At 34.7% G+C, this 16,349-nt stretch overlaps 1 protein-coding gene across 5 annotated transcripts in view; it reads right to left on the bottom strand.

The window, feature by feature from the left end:
• The window catches only part of MIPOL1 (mirror-image polydactyly 1), a 307,526-nt gene that overhangs the window by 245,072 nt on the left and 46,105 nt on the right, over nt 1–16,349 (bottom strand). For 3 of the 5 annotated variants that reach the window (XM_070775479.1, XM_070775475.1, XM_070775477.1), the window contains exon 2: nt 171–308. The exons of the other annotated variants lie outside the window; for them this stretch is intronic. The gene's annotated coding sequence lies outside the window, so the exon portion shown is untranslated. The remainder of the gene's footprint in view (nt 1–170; nt 309–16,349) is intronic. 5 annotated transcript variants of the gene reach the window in all.

Raw genomic sequence — 16,349 nt, 5'->3', positions numbered from 1 at the left:
ATATTTCATAGTGTGTAATTTTAAAATGTTACTCTAATTTTTTAAAAGGTTATTTTCAGCTTGTGGAATTGTTGGTATTTCTCTCTTTTGTTTTCATAATAAATATGATCAAAACTATGCAAGTTCACTTTTTTGCATGCTTTTAAAGAGAATAATAAAATTAGATTCACCTCACAGCTAGAACTCTGCGTTCTTTAAAAAGTCCTCAAATAGAGCTGTAGCAAGCTTCTCCTATTCCAATTTTCTCTAAATATGTTGATCTGGAGTTGGCAATCTTTTTCTAAGTTCCTCATTTACTTTTGGATTAACTGAAAATATAGGAAGTTATTAATATCAAAGAAATATGTTCCAGTCAATGAAGCCATTTCCCTCCATATTGCCCAAAAAGGTTAATAATAATTGCACTCTTTTAATAAGAGATTCATATAGCAAGACATGTAGAAAATACAGTCTTTAATAACCTCTGGAGTATTTTAAAACATGCCTTACAGGCCTTAATGTGCTTAGTAATACACTATTTAAAACCATAATTTTATCCCTTTGCGATATACAGTCACTCTTCCTCATCATTTACCCAGCTAATGAATGCCAGCAATTAGTAAAATGTAATCCCATTGCACAATCATTTTAATGCTTTTAGCACTCAGAAAAGTAAACACCAAATTAATACTGCTCAAGCCATATCAGATCCTAGTTGGAAGCAAGCAATTATAGTTCAGCTCCTCAGGTGTAATTAAATGATTGGAATGATTTAGTTCCATAAATGCAAGTTAATTCATAAGCAAGCAACAAATATACTGGGAGTAATTACAAGAAACATTGACAGTCTAAGTAGGGCTAATTCTTTTATGAGACTGATATAGTAAAATGCTGCCCTCTTCTGGGCATATAAGTGAATTCTTCAGAGCCAAAAACAAAACATTTCCCCCTACCCAAAATCTAAGTTTTAAAAGGACACTAAAAAGGGGGAAAAAAAAAAAAAAAATATATATATATATATATAAATTTATATATAAGTTTTATTTCATTCCTTAAGCAAAAATTTTTCATTTATGGCTTATTGTGATAATTTCTTCACGCCCTAGTAATTAGTGGTTTTTCCATTCAAGTTCTGAATATGAGTCCCAAAACATACCAGGCAATTCCTATAATCTAATGAAAGTAAATCATTCAGATAGGACACTGGTTGCAAGTGAAACTTCTAGTTCCCTCTTGGACTGTCAGACCAACACCTATATTCTCTCACTGGTAAACCCTAACTAGACTGCTAGAGAATTAAGCTATGTTTTTATAAGTACTAAAATGGATAAGAAAAATAATCTCTGTTGGATATAAAACAAAACACTCAGTATTACTGTGACTATACAAAATGGTCTAAAACTAAATGTTTTTAATGAACTCCAATAACAACAACAAGAAAAAGACCTACAGCACTGGTATATCATTACAAGCACATTTTAAAACATAAAGAATAGCAGGCAGTACACAAAATAAAACACCCCAGTTTTACATAAGCCATTCCCAACTTTTTATTTTTTTAGGCTAACATTCAGAACAAATTTACTTGAATACTACCTGATGCGTATCAACTAAATTTCTTATACTAGACTTTTAGAAATGTATTTATTATATATTTAAGTTATGATATAATCAGTAAGACTGTTACACATATGTATTTGTATCACTAAGCCTATTCAGAATCATCTCTTTAACTTTCTGCAAAATTGAACATATTCTCAAATATAAACAATGGTATAACAAGTGGTTAATTAATTCTCCAATAAATGCAATAGATACTTGCAGGGGATAATGCTTAACAGTACCAATTTTTTTAGTCAGGGAGGGAACATTATTCCTTTCTACTATGTTTTCAAATGCAGTAAAATAACTATATTCTAAGTCACAGCCTATGCAAGCTATAAAAATAAAACGAAATATTAAAAAGTCCTGCCACTAAGTTTAAAATGTACAGCACATTTGCTTTGCCCTTGATGTCACAGTCTTATTTTTCAATTCATATCTTGTACACTGTAAGTTAATTGCTTTTGGAAAGTACTTATTATTCATGTAAAAATTAATGTGCCAATGTGTTTAAATCCTCTTAAATGACCATTCATGCATCTTTCTTCTTTAAGTACCAATGAAATCTGTCAAAAGACATCAATGCAAAATGGTCTTAAAGAAAGTTCTAATAGAGATTTTTTTTCTGCTAACACAAGATTTTCATATTCACCAACTTTACTTCAATTTCATTAATTTTTTAAGCTACTTTTAATAAATTCACCAAGTAAAATTTTTAGGCCCCATAGTCTGTCATTTGTGTTCCAGCTGACATTATGAATATTAATAACAGTGTTATCCTGATTAAATAGGCTTCATATGAAATCCCTGTGAATCCTATAGCTCAGACATCTCATTTTTCCAACTCTTTATGAATTTGGATTCAGACATTAAACTGGAAAAATCTTAAAAAACAGATTTAATGGCACATTTGCATACTGTCAAGCAAAAATTAGATGTTCTAATGATTCAAATAATTACAACTTATAGATCTACATATTGTAATAGAATAGACGATTTTTGTAAACATGCAACATATTTTACACATCTATTCATTTTAGGACAAAGGATAAGACTAATAAGATTCTGATTCCTTTCCTCACACTCACCTTAAAGATGGATATCAAGAACTTGTTTAAATCAGAAATTATATCTTCATGTTAAAATTAGTGGGATGATTTCAGAGTAGATACATAAACTAGGCTACTTAATCAAAGTGCTAAATCATTATGTCACAGACAAAATATGTTAAATGCTTTAATATTACTAATGTTACCAGGTTCGAGCAACAAAGCAAAACCTAACTGAAGTTCATCTTTAAGTGATGTGGGAAAAAATTACCCGCATAAAAAAGAAAAATAAAATCTTCACTGTAACAGAACATATCATATCAGCATGTGTTAAAATGACATCTTCTCCATCACAGAGGCCTAACCTCATTCCTCCAAGTTGTTTTTAAGTCTTGGAATAAGTGAAAAAAGAAAAAACAAATTATAGTTAAGGAAACCACATACCACCTCTAACTACACTGGAATTTGAATGTATCTGCCTGTATTTCCTACTTTCATGCTATCAAAAAATGGAGACTGAAAAAAATTAAACAAACATCTCCATGCTCTGAAATGGGACTTGACTCTCCTTGTTTACTCAGCAGTAAAACACTTGATGAAACAAAATTTGTTCTTTGACCAGTCTAAAATTTCTAATCTGCCTAAAAAAGAATGAGTAATTCTGACATTTATCCTTCAAAATGAAGCAATGCTTTTTGGATAGAAAGGCATTTAAAGATGGGACTTCACACCCCAAAGAAACAACACCCAGGATTTTTTAAAACGTATTTTAAATAGGAGATATCCGTCTACTTTCTTCCACAAAAACCACACATGGCAAAGGTGTTCAGCTGACTTCATTTAACGGCTTTGCTTTTTCATGTTTCCTTAGTTTAATCACAGATTTGTGTAATTTGAATCCAGAGTATAAAGCTAAGTATCATTTCTAACTATAACTTAAATTATATGCAACTATAACAATGACAAATTTTGGATTTTCTAGATTGGGAAATGTTGATAATTTCTGCACTGGGATGGTTTCATTAAGTGGCTAAAGAAGAGCAGTGTATTTCTGAAAGCCAAATATTATATCAGGTAACTCAACACATACAATATATGCATATGTTCTACTGATGGATTTCCATCTTACTAGACAAAAGTCTCTCAAATATTCACGTTCTCTCACAAAAAAGAATTCCTTTCACTGACTATCTCACATCACAGCCCACTCCCTACCAGCTCCAGATAATCCAAGTTTCCCACAGCCTGGGTAATTAAGAAAAGGTTTAGGGAAAGGGAGAAAGGATATAAGTAGCCAGATGCCATAGCTATCAAGATTTTAAATGCATATACTATTTGATCCCTCAGTCTACTACAAGTCTTTTAAAAATATGTAGAACATATTTTTATGCACAAAAGATACACCTTGAAGCAATATTTATTTGGTATGAGACAGTACTTATGCTCTAGTCATTCTGAACTTCTTCCTGTTCCTTGAACTCACTAAGCTTATTCTTGCCTCAGAACTTTTATACTTCTCTTCTCTAGATTGCTAAACCATTTTTTCCCATCATTTAGGCCTTGCTCAAAATTCATCTCTTCAAAAGGTTTTGCCTGGCCATCCTATCTAAAGCAGAAACTCCTCTCTCATCACATTACCTGTGCTACTACTTTCATGAAGCCATCATTGTTTATGATATATATCCGCCAAGGAGGTATATGGAAGTTACATTCAGGCACAGCCCTTGTTTTTGTCTTTCATCTGTATCCTTAGAAGGGTGTTTGGCATAGAGTAAGTAAGTATTTCAGTATGTACTTGATGATCAGACAGGTGGACAGAAGATGTGCAGATTTTCTCAACAAGCATCTGTTATGCACCTCTATATTATTTGTCAGTCAACCGTTTTAGGGATTAAATATAAAATAAATAGATAAGGCAAATAAATTTCCTACCCCAAATAAATTTTTAGCTAAAACAATATAGGTACAGAACATGGATAAATTAAAGACAGAAAAAACTGTAAAATTACACTCGTATATGCATACATGCTTGAATAGGATACACACAGCAATCACAGCAATGTATTATCAGCAGTTACTCTGAAGAAAGGGCCTAAGAGTTGAGGTAGAGAGACTGAGAAAATGAGGAAGAGAAGTATTTCTGTTTCATACCTACCTACCTGTATAATCTGATTTTTTCTTTTTAATGTGCATGTATTCTTTTTTAACTTAATAACAAAATATTTATTAATAACCTTGGCGTTTTACAAGAAACTCTGAAAGAAGTCACATTACATCAAAGAGATTCAAAATGAACTGAAAGAAAGCTTTATGACTCCCTTGAAACTCTGAACAAATAATTAGACTAATTAACTTTTATAATTATACTTTGTCATGGCTGTTTGCTTGCTTGGTTTATGCAGAGTGAAAAGTTCTAATTTAACTAATATATGGTAGAAATATATTTTAGTATAGAAAAATTTAAATGGATGAATTTCCTGAGAATTAAGCTTTTTTTTTTTTTAAAAAAAATCACATTTCTTTGTTCAATTAGGGACTATTTATAACAGTCATAGTGTTCAGGATTCTAATATTTAAGAGTTTATAACAGAAATTACTATCAAAAAAAGACTAATTACGTACATCATTTGATATCATGGAGGGTGTCAAATTAAAAGGAAATAAATATTTAATGTTTCAAATATATGGTTTTCATGCAACTAAGACCGGACATAGCCAAACAAATAAATATACCTGAACACTGCAACAGCTTTCACTGTCAGTTACAAATGACACTTTGACTATGAATCCTATATTGCACAGCCTACTGATAAAATTTTAAAAAGAAAAACTTGAAAACTGGTTATTATTTTCAGAAGGTTAATCAGATACAGGATTTTCTAAAATAACCTGAAATGTTTTGCCCCAGGCCAAACCAAACTAAATCATTTAATCTAGCACAGAATATAAAAACAAAGTCATTTTATAGAATAGCTTCTCTAGGGAACAAACAGCATGTTTTCTTAAGATTCATGTGATTGCCAAGTTCTGATGCAATGACACACTCCTTCACACAAAGGCTTACATTTCCATACAACCAACTGAAGTTCTTGGCACATCAAAGGTAAAAAAGTATTAGAGCAAGTTAAATCGATCTGTAATGACAACAGGTATGACAAATAAAAGAACAGCTGTCAGAAAACGTCCTTCTAAAATAAAGTAAAAACTATAAGTTCTTAATTCATCACATATCATAATGCTTTACTAACAGATTTTATCCCCCCAAAATTGCTTAATAATTCTCTATAGTTTATACAGTTAAATTATAAGCAGTAATAGGGACACTAACAAATAACATCAATATATTCTAATGATAGCAGTTATGCTTTTGAACACTTTTAGTATGAATTTTTTTCCTTTTTTTGTTAACATAGTTGATTTACAATGTTGTGTTAGTTTATATTTTAAATACTAAATAACAATTCATGCATATAATTAGTATAAAGTTTATCTATGCAATTTGCTAAAATTATAGCACTTAATCATTCCCAGTGAACAGTATGCAACATGAAAGCTATGTATTTCACTTTTTAAACAGTAATGTTAAAGGTAACTAGGTTGTAAAATACAATTACTAGAAACAAAAACTTTGAAGAAAGTAAAGCAAATGTTAGGCTTACAGTTCTAACTCCTTATCCAATATTAAGAAAGTCACAGCCATCAGTTTCATTAATCTGAGGACCTACCAAAGCTCATTTAATTTCTTAAGAGTCATTCTTAATAAATGTATCTGTTAATAAAAAATATGTAATAAGACTATGATTCTAAAGTAGATAATCTATAACTGATGTAGAATAAAATACTATATGAAACGGAAAAATATAAGAAGCCAACTATATAGAGAAATTTCCTTCAATGATTTTATTCTTCCTGCATCTAAAATAAGATGTCAACTACAAATTATATGTAAGGATGGTACTAGCTCTTTTGTTCACCATACCATAAAGAGTTTCCTAAGATTTAGAAGTATATGTTCCCTAAAAATCTGTTTCAGGAAAGTTATTTTTTAAAACATATCAAGATGGCAAAATGACTGAGTTTAAAATATTATTAATACTTACAAAATTAATATTTAGTAAAACAACTGCACAGTGTTTCACAGTACTAAATTAAACAACATATGCTATAACTTTTAAGACATTTTCCATAAGAAAATACTCTTTCATTTTAAAAGAATTTTCTTTCTTTTAAGAAGCTGCATGGCTAGGATGTGTTGATTTATATTATAATCATGTTGAAGCTGGGTTATGAGTACATAGGGGCTCATTATTCCATTTCTCTACTCTTGTATGTTTGTAATTTTCCATAATAGCTTAAAATACATATTATAATATAAAAGAGTATATACACTATCATTTACTTTCACAGAACTAGCAATGAGTACTTCTTTTTATAATAGAACATATCAAACTTTTATCAGTTTCATGCCTGATATATGTATCCACAAACATATTATGTAACAAATATTGCACATGGTTCACAAATATATCATACATATACACCTTACATGGATTCTATATTGCATGTCATTTAGCGAAAAGCCTAAAAGTTTTATCTTATCATATAGGAACTGAACAGAAAATATAATCTGCTGAGAAATACGTACTTTATTAAAATGCTTTGGAATTTTTCCCTGACCTTATACTTAATAACTTCCTGAAGCTAAGACCTTACGTTACCAATGACCTAGTGCGTATGCTGAATAGGTACACTCTGTCACCTTTAGCAAACATTCTCCTCACCAGAGGCCAGCTGCTGCACCCTGAAGCAATATCCTAGTTAGTTACTGCTACAGACATGTGATGTAAGTAACCAAGTTTATCATTTGTTGGAGTCAAAGCTACATGAATCTGAAACATTTCCTAATTTTATCTTACAAGATATGTATTTTCACTGATGGAGATATTTCTCATTTGTAGAACAGTGATAGTTCTTTGTATGTGCACAGTAATTATCTCTTAATTAACAAAGATGGTGATATAGAAGAATCATAAGCAGAAATAGTGACAATGACTTGTTTAGTTGCTCAGTTGTGTCTGACTCTTTTGCAACCCTATGTACTATAGCCCACCAGGCTCCTCTGTCCATGGGATTTCCCAGACAAGAACACCGGAGTGGGTTTCCATTTCCTTCTCCAGGGAATCTTCCCAACCCAGGTTTCCCGCATTGCCAGGTGGCTTCTTTACCAGCTGAGCCACAAGGGAAGCCAAAGTAGATTTCTTTTTGGAATTCCCTTGCTTTTTCTATGATCCAGCAGATGCTGGCAATTTGATCTCTGGCTCCTTCACCTTTTCTAAATTCAGCTTGCACATCTGGAATTTCTTGGCTCACGTACTGCTGAAGCCTAGCTTGAAGGATTTTGAGCCTAACCTTGCTACCATGTGAAATGAGTGCAATTGTACGGTACTATGAACATTCTTTGGCATTGCCTTTCTTTGGGATTGGAATGAAAACTGACCTTTTCCAATCCTGTGGACACTGCTGAGTTTTCCAAATTTGCTGGTATATTAAGTGCAGCACTTTAACAGCATCATCTTTTAGGATTTTAAATAGCTCAACTGGAATTCCATCACCTCCACTATCTTTGTTCATAGCAAAGCTTCCTAAGGCCCACTTGACTGCACTCCAAGATGTCTGCTCTAGGTGAGTGACACACCCTTTCCTCTTTTTCCAACCACCTGCTCAATATCTGAGCCAGACACAAGGCACCCACCAAATTAGGTAGAAAAGTGAACTACCTAAGATCAAAACCCAAAGTCTTTACCATGGTGGGGCAAGGAATACAAACTTGTACTTAAGCCAATCAATTAATGTAAACTGGTTAGCAATCTGAGACTATACAGTCCAGCCAGAAATTTTAAAGAAAAAAAAAAAAAATTAGGTCACGAACTACATTTCTTTACAAGATAGTTTCTTTTGAAAATATGCTCACAACCACAAGAAAAACTATAACATATATGAAAGAATTTAACATAAAGAAAAGCAGTACAGGCATACGAAAGAGAGAGGTGGAGATTCAGACTTGAACTAGAGAAAACTAGGCAACCTGAAATCAATCTTCACAACAAGTATAATTTTCAAATTGCCACATAGAGAAATCAATACAACCCATTAAGTAAAAGCAATCAGTTTCTAAAGAAGCATAGATAGATATAAAAATGAATCAAGTAGAAATTATTCAGAAATAAGAAATGTTAATTCAAGTTGAAACTCTATAGATGAAGTAAAAATTATAAAACAGTTGAGCACAGAATTAAAGATTTGCAGGCAGAAAGGAAGATACTCCTCAGAATGCTGCATAGAATAATACTTTAAAAATATGAAAAAGAAGTCAAGCAACGTGGAAGATAAAATATTAATAAGATGTTCTAACATATGCCCAGTAAGGGACTGAGTAGGGGAAAAGCATAAAAAGAAATGAAAATTAAATTAATTACATACTCCAAATAGGACAGAAAATGTGTCCCTGGAAAAGAGTAACTGAATCAGAGTTCTATAGTATCAACATCCCATAATTCCCCTGGAGATGCAGTCCCAGCATCACATTCTGGCAGTGATCCTTCATTTTCTTCAAATTTCCTGAAATTTCGGCACAACTACGTTATTTTGTTACCTGCAAATCACAGTGATGCATATACTACCCTTCACAATACCAAGAGATGTTTAAAAATACTAAGTCTGTTGATCTTTATCCTGGTTCCTCACCCTTTCCATCAAGGCACAAGGAGTCACCAATATAACTGCTTGTTAATATCCAATGTGATATTATTTCTTTATTTTTTTATAATCCAGCATTATCACTTACACATCTCCTGTCACCAACTTGGTCAAAACTGCTTGTCAAAAATCAAAATAAATGGCAGAATGCCAAGCCACACTTAAAGGCTGAGAGCATATAGTACAATCTGCAATCTTGGTTCTCATGGGCTAAAATGCTGCTGCTGCTACTACTGCTAAGTCACGTCAGTCGTGTCCGACTCTGTGCGACCCCAGAGATGGCAGACCACCAGGCTCCCCCGTCCCTGGGATTCTCCAGGCAAGAACACTGGAGTGGGCTGCCATTTTCTTCTCTCTGCTCTTGAAACATAGGAAAAATATGTATTAGCAATGTTCTACAAAGTTTTTCTTTATATACACAGAAATAAATACAATTCAAAAAATAAAACCACCTCGCCTTGTATCTACATTCTTTCTCAGAAAGCTAGCTGAGAATGTGCTCCATCAACGTGTGGGAGTAAAGTATGAAAGAGGTGAAAAGAATAACCATGGTCATGGTGAGAAAAATCACAGGATAATAGCTATACACCAGACATAGATATAGCCATGAAAAGTTGAGAGCATTAAGAAAACTTCAGGAGTAATTTGTTCAAGAAAGAGTAATTTGAGAAGAGATTGAAATAAATGAAAAGAGAGTTTGGAGTTGAATCAATAATAAATATACAGAAAATCAAGCAAATAAAGCAAAATAGCAGTAAAGTATGGAGGTGAGGGGGAGGAGAAAATAGTAAAAATATACTACATGTATTAATCGTGAATAGCATCCACATTACCATAACAATATAAAGACTATATATTTTTCCTTAACAAAGTTACAATATAGTTATACTGGAACAGAAAAGGAGCATGTGTGTTGGGACAGAGGTATCAAAGAGACCTATATCCTTGTCTTAGTTACCAGGACCTCCCTCATTTCAGTCTGCCTTTCTGTTTGAAATAGGTTAACATCTAGAACTTATACTTTCCAGTCTCTTTGCAGTTCACGTTTGAATGTAAAAAAAAAGTTCTACCAATGAGAAGTTCTCTAGTAAGATATGGAAGAAGAAAGGAAAGCAAAGGTTACCCATCTGCTTTCAGCATGTAAGGTCAGACAGACTTAAGTGTTTCTAGTGATAGAGACCCTGAAGTTTAATGAGGCGCATAAGCCTCCTAGATATGACAGCAAGTAGGGGTGCCAGCCACAAAAACAGCTTTCTGACCTCTAGATTGCAACAATATCACAATCCTGAACCATGGTCTAGAGGTAGTCCCTGACTACTGTTCCAGCACTTGGAATAAGTTTGTAAGCTGTTAATTCCCTATATAAAGGACCTTTCTGCTTGAAATACCTAGAGTTGTTTTTTCCCGCCATCCCATAATGTAACTGGTATCTTCATAAGTCCATGAATTATAACAAAACTGGGATGAGAATCAAGAAGTTGAAATATAAGCATGCCATACAGAAATATTTCAGATCTGTTCCTTTCATGGCCTCAACAAAGCTACAAATACATGCAGAGTAACTCTTCCTCAGTTCAGTTCAGTTCAGTTGCTCAGTCTTGTCCAGCTCTTTGCGACCCTATGAATCACAGCACGCCAGGCCTCCCTGTCCATCACCAATTCCCGGAGTTCACTCAAACTCATGTCCATCGAGTCCGTGATGCCATCCAGCCATCTCATCCTCTGTCGTCCCCTTCTCCTCCTGCCCCCAATCCCTCCCAGCATCAGAGTCCTTTCCAATGAGTCAAATCTTCGTATGAGGTGGCCAAAGTACTGGAGTTTCAGCTTTAGCATCAGTCCTTCCAAAAACACCCAGGACTGATCTCCTTTATGATGGACTGGTTGGATCTCCTTGCAGTCCAAGGGACTCTCAAGAGTCTTCTCCAACACCACAGTTCAAAAGCATCAATTCTTTGACGCTCAGCTTTCTACACAGTCCAACTCACATCCATACATGACCACTGGAAAAACCATAGCCTTGACTAGACGGACCTTTGTTGGCAAAGTAATATCTCTGCCTTTCAATATGCTATCTAGGTTGGTCGTAACTTTCCTTCCAAGGAGTAAGCTTCTTTTAATTTCATGGCTGCAATCACCATCTGCAGTGATTTGGGAGCCCAAAAAAATAAAGTCTGACACTGTTTCCACTGTTTGCCCATCTATTTCCCATGAAGTGATGGGACCGGATGCCATGATCTTCGTTTTCTGAATGTTGAGCTTTAAGCCAACTTTTTCACTCTCCTCTTTCACTTTCATTAAGAGGCTTTTTAGTTCCTCTTCACTTTCTGCCATAAGGGTGGTGACATCTGCATATCTGAGGTTATTGATATTTCTCCCAGCAATCTTCATTCCAGCTTGTGCTTCTTCCAGCCCAGCCTTTCTCATGATGTACTCTGCATAGAAGTTAAATAAGCAGGGTGACAATATACAGCCTTGACGTACTCCTTTTCCTATTTGGAACCAGTCTGTTGTTGCATGTCCAGTTCTAACTGTTGCTTCCTGACCTGCATATAGGTTTTTCAAGAGGCAGGCCAGGTGGTCTGATACTCCCATCTCTTTCAGAATTTTCCACAGTTTATTGTGATCCACACAGTCAAAGGCTTTGGCATAGTCAATAAAGCAGAAATAGATGTTTTTCTGGAATTCTCTTGCTTTTCGGTGATCCATTGGATGCTGGCAATTTGATCTCTGGTTCCTCTGCCTTTTCTAAAACCAGCTTGAACATCTGGAAGTTCACAGTTAACGTATTGCTGAAGCCTGGCTTGGAGAATTGACTTCCCTGGTGGCTCAGATGGTAAAACTCTCCCTAACAGGAACCTAAAAGCTAGATGGACAGAGTCTCCACAACAAAAAGTAAAAAAGAACAACAACAAGGCAGGTAGGAGACGTAGAGATGGTTTCTGCAAGGGAAAGAAAACACATCGCAACTTCAGCAATCCACAGACAGGAGAGATTGCAAAGGTATACTTATTTCCCCTGGGAGCAGAGGAGTCAAGCTCCACATCAGGCACCCAACCTCCTAGATCCTGCACAAGAGAGATAAGCCTCCAACAGCTGGCTTTGAAAACCAATGAGGAATATGCCCAGGAAACCTACAGAACTGCAGAAAATGGAAAACCTGCTCTTAAAAGGCTTGAACACAGTCTCATTCCACACAAAAACACCAGGTTGAAAAGCACATGGAATGAAGTGTGAAGGGAATCCACCCACTAATCTTGAAGAGTGTGCTGGAGAGACAGGAACAGTTGGGATGTTCCCTGGGGCCTGAGAAACTGGCGAGAACAACTTTTGCAATCTCAGGCTACCTACAGATGCCATTGTGAAATTCTCCCTCTAGTCTGTTAGTTCCAGAGGGTACACCTTGTTGGGAGCCTTGCCCACCTCGGTCTCCACTGGGTTTTACAGCCAGAAGTGTGACTACTGCACCTGCCAGCTCACTGCAGCAGCCACCATCAGGTCCTGAAGTCAGTCAGAGGGCCAGTTCCACCCACCAACACTCCATAGCAACAGCCATAGCCCCACCCAACATGAAAGAACGCAAAAATACAAAGCACTGTAAGAGACTACTATGAACAATTATATACAAACAAATTGGACAACTTAGAAGAAATGGGTAAATTCCTAGAAGCATATAATCTTCCAGGAGTGAATCATGAAACAATAGAAAATCTGAATAGATCAATTACTAGCAAGTAGATGGAAACCATAATCAACAATTTCCCAAAAAAGCAAAAGCCCAGAACCAGACATTTCACAAGAAAATTCTATAAAACATTCAAAGAGGATTTAATACCTATTCTTTTCAAGCTCTTCCATTTGAAGAGGGAAATCTTCCAAAGACATTTTATAAAACCAGCATACCAAACCAGACACCACAACAAGAAAATATAATAGGCTAACATCCTTGATGATCATAGGTGCAAAAATCCTCAACAAAATACTGAATCCAATGATATATTAAAATGATCAAACACTAAAATCAAGTGGCATTTATTTCAGGGAATCAACGATGATTCAACATCTGCAAATCAATCTACATGATACATCACATTTTAAAAAATGAAAAATAAAAATCATGATTATCTCAATGGATGTAGAAAATGCATTTGACAAAACCCAACATCCATTTATGATAAAAACTCTCAAGAAAGTAGGTACAGAGGGAACAAACCTTAACGAAATGAAGGTCATATATGACAAATCCACAGCTGACATCGTTTTCAGTAGTTAAAAAATGAAAACTTTTCCTCCAAGACCAGAACAAGACAAGTATGCTCACTCTCACCACTTTCATTCAGTAGAGTACTGGACGTACTATTCACAGCAATTACACAAGAAAAAGAAATAAAAGGCATCCAAATCAGAAAGAAAGAAGTGTAAAACTGTCACTACTTGCTGATGACATGATACTATATATAGAAATTTATAAAGATTTCACCAAAAAATTGGTTAGAATAAATGAATAAAGTGTAGGATACAAATCAACATACAGAATCTGTGGCATTTCTATACACTAATAACAAACTATTAGAGAAGGCAAATTAAAAAAATCTCATTTACAGCTGCATCAAAAAGTTTAAAACACTTAGAAATAAATTTAACCAATGAGGTGAAAACCTGTACACTAAAAACTATAAGACACGGATAAAAGAAATTGAAGACACCAAAAAAAAAAAAAAAGGAAAGATATTCTGTACTGGTGGACTGGAAGAATTAAAACTGTTCAAATGTCCATACTTCCCAAAGAAATCTACAGATTCAGTGCAATCCCTATCAAAATCCCAATGGCATATTTAGCAGAACTTGGACATATAATTCTAAAATTTGTATGGAAGCACAAAAGATCCTGAGTCACAAAAGCAATCTTGAGAAAGAAAAACAAAGCTGGAGGTATCACACCCTCTGACTCCAAACTACAGTTAACCTTTTCAACAACTCAGGGTTTACGAGTATTGACCTCTCATGTAGCTGAAAACACATATATAAGTTTACAGTCAGTGCTCCATATCCAAGGGTTTGAATCTTTGGATTCAACCAACTGTGGATACTGTAGTGTGTTTTTACTGAAAAAAATTCTGCTGTAATGGACATACTTAGATCAAATCCATGTTGTTCAAGGATCATTTGTATACTACAAAGTAATCAAAACAGTATGGTTTGGGCACAGAACCAGATATACAGATTAATGGAACAGAACTGAGAGCCCAAAATTAAGCCATACATATATGGAAAATTAATCTATAACAAAGGAATAAAGAACATACAATGGAGAAAGGACAGTCTTCTAAATCAGGAGCACATGAACACTGGACAGCCACATGCAAAAGAATGACACTAGAGCACATCACACCATATACAAACATTGACTCAAAAGGATTAGAATTGAATGTAAGACCAGAAATCATAAAATTCCTAATAGAAAACAAAGGAAGTAAACCTACTGACATTGGCCTTAGGCAATGTTTTGTGGATGAAACCAAAAGGCAAGCGAAACAAAAGCAAAAATAAACAAACAGGACCACATCAAACTAAAAAGCATTTATACAGCAAAGTAAACCATAATCAAAATGAAAAGGCAACCTACTGAATGGAAGAATCTATTTGCAAACTATATATCTAATAAAGGGTTAATATCCAAAATATATAAAGACAACAACAACAAAATACAAACAACCTGATTTAAAAAGTGGACAGAGGATCTGAGTAGATATTTTTCCAAAGAAGACACACAGACGGTAAAATAGAAAGAAATGATAGAGATCACTATTAATTGGGGAAATGCAAATCAAAACCAAAATGAGATATTATCTCATACCTGTTGGAATGGTTATTATTGAAAAGACAAGAAATAACCACATGTTGGAGAAGATATGAAGAAAAAGGGAAAAAGTGGAAGCAGTGCAGATTTTATTTTCTTGGGTTCCAAAATCACTGCAGACGGTGACTGCAGCCATGAAATTAAAAGACGCTTGCTCCTTGGAAGGAAAGCTATGACAAACCTAGACAGTGTATTAAAAAGCAGAGACATCACTTTGCCCACAAAGGTCTGTGTAGTCAAAGCTAAGGTCTTTCCAGTAGTCATGTACCAATGTGAAAGTTGGATCATAAAGAAGGCTGAGCGCCAAAGAACTGATGCCTTTGAATTGCGGTGCTGGAGAAGACTCTTGAAAGTCCCTTAGACAGCAAAGAGATCCAACCAGTCAATCCTAAAGGAAATCAACCCTGTATTTTCATTGGAAGGACTGATGCTGAAGCTGAGGTTCCAAAACTTTGGCCACCTGATACAAAGAGTCAATTCATTGCAAAGACCCTGATGCTGGGCAAGATTCAAGGCAAAAGGAGAAAGAGGCAGAGGATGAGATGGTTGGATAGAAGCACCGACTCAATGGACATAAATTTGAGCAAACTCTGGGAGACAGTGAAGGACAGGGGAGCCTGGCGTGCTGCAGTCCATGGGGTCGCCAAAGAACTGGACATGATTTAGTGACTGAACACCAACAATACAGACTGTTGGCAGGACTGTAAACTGGTACAGCCACTATGGAAAACAGTATGGAGAGTCCTCAAAAAACTACAAACAGAACTACCTTATAACCCAGCTATTCTATTTAATAGTAATTTAAATAGTAATCATGATTCTACATTCACTTTCTTTTCATTGGCTTGGATAAAGCCATACACAAAATTCACCCGACTTTACCAACCCATACAGGTTCACATTTTATATTTACACTATAGTCCTATTCATAATATATAGTTGAAAATTTTGAGTTGCAGTAAGCACACTAGTATTTTTACCACTACACTTAGAATTCGACTAAAACTTTATTTTCTTCACTTTAAAAATCAATTTTGAGGCATCCATTTCAACTCTACACTTGGTAAATTAAGTTTTAACAATTTTCTACAATGGTATAATTTTTA

This window comes from Bos indicus, chromosome 21 (assembly GCF_029378745.1).
Source record: "Bos indicus isolate NIAB-ARS_2022 breed Sahiwal x Tharparkar chromosome 21, NIAB-ARS_B.indTharparkar_mat_pri_1.0, whole genome shotgun sequence".
In the NCBI taxonomy this organism is placed as follows: domain Eukaryota; kingdom Metazoa; phylum Chordata; class Mammalia; order Artiodactyla; family Bovidae; genus Bos; species Bos indicus.
Note: the sequence above shows the minus strand (reverse complement) of the source record. Positions and strands in the feature narration are given on the sequence as shown.